We start from the raw sequence: 1,765 nt of genomic DNA on the forward strand, positions 1-1,765 counted from the left end.
TGTTGCCAAATTGCTGGGTATCTATTTTATTGCGTATGTTACTATATGCCCAGTTGAAAACAAAGTCCTCACAGGTGAGACTGGGGATAGGCGTGATGGCAATTGGCCTCAGGTCATTTAAGGACTGGGGGCTAGGGACTTTAGGGATGGGGTGACATACGAAGTCCTCCAATCTCTGGGGCATATATTTTGAGTTAGAGAGGCATTGATTAATTATCAAACAAAGAGGAGTGACAAGTTCAGGGGCAAGTTCCTGGTAGAGCTTTAGTGGGAGGTCAACTGGTGTGGTGGATCTTTTAGGGTTGACGCTTTTTAATTTCTTAACTATTTCAAAGTCAAGAACAGAGGGTTTGGGGGAGGGGATGGCAGGTAGGCTGGGAGGAGGGCGGGATTGAGCTTGGGGAGACTTTGACATATAGTAGCAAAGTGACTGTTGATATCCTGTGCCGCCTGTACAGGGGATGACTGAGAAATGCATGGGAGAGAAGAAGACTGGTTGTTTAGACCACACAGCTCTTTAATCTTAAAGTACCATTGTCTGTTATTTACCTGTTTGAGACGATTGACTCTGCTTGGATAATATGACATTTTGGCAGTCTTAATTTCACGGATGATTTTGTTGCGAATGCTCCTATAAAGGCTGGTGTCTGTATAGACTGTCTTGTTCCTCTGTCCCATCAGCCTTTTTAATCCAAAGAGGACGGGGGAGTCATATGAGACGTACAAAGAAAAGAAAAGAGAAGTAAAGCAAAAGGTAAAGGAGGCAAAGAGGAGAGCAGATGTGAAATGGGGTAGGAGTATGACAGAAAATTTTGAAAGTAATAAAAAGATGTTTTGGAAAGAAATAAAGAGAGGAAGAGGAGGCGAATCAAGTAGAGAAGAAAAGGTAAAAGGTACAGATGGAGAGATGATAATGGAAGAGTTGGCAGTAAGTGGAAGATGGGCAGAATATTTTAGGGAGTTGCTAAATGTGAAGGAGGATAGGGCAGGAAAGATAGCTGCAGTGGGAAATGCGAAGAAAATGAGAGTGATGAGTGAGGAGAATGGAGAAGAAATAAGGAAGGATGAGGTGAAGGCAGTTGTAAAGATGATGAAAGCAGGTAAGGCACCTGGTCTGGATGGATGCCATGCAGAATGTCTGAAAAAGGGAGGTTCAGTGATGGTGGACTGGTTGGTGAGGTTATTTAATGTTTGCTGGAGATAGGGTAGAGTACCGGAGGACTGGAGAAGTGCCTGTATAGTTCCTCTTTACAAGGGAAAAGGGGACAAGTGTGAATGTAGTAGTTTCAGAGGGATTAGCCTGTTAAGTGTAGTAGGGAAGGCTTATGGGAGGATCTTAATTGAGAGGATTAGGAGAGGAACAGAAGGAGTAATTGGTGAGGAACAGTGTGGATTTAGGACAGGTAGAGGTTGTGTAGATCAGATCTTTGTGGTAAGACAGATATGTGAGAAAGCTATAGGAAAGGGAAAGGATGTTTTTTGGGCTTTTATGGATCTGGAAAAGGCTTATGATAGGGTAGACAGAAAGGCACTGTGGGAGGTTATGCAGATTTATGGGATAGGAGGAAAGCTTCTAGGAGCTGTCAAGAGTTTTTATGAGAGTAGTAGAGCTTGTGTCAGGATTAGAAATGGAGAGTGAGTGGTTTGAGGTAAAGGTGGGACTTCGTCAAGGATGCGTTATGTCGCCCTGGCTGTTCAACTTATACATGGATGGGGTGGTGCGAGAGGTGAATGCTAGGGTAGTGGGTCAGGGATTGGAGATGGT

The sequence above is a fragment of the Oratosquilla oratoria genome, chromosome 36, assembly GCF_046742065.1.
Source record: "Oratosquilla oratoria isolate Oo_2021 chromosome 36, ASM4674206v1, whole genome shotgun sequence".
NCBI lineage: Eukaryota > Metazoa > Arthropoda > Malacostraca > Stomatopoda > Squillidae > Oratosquilla > Oratosquilla oratoria.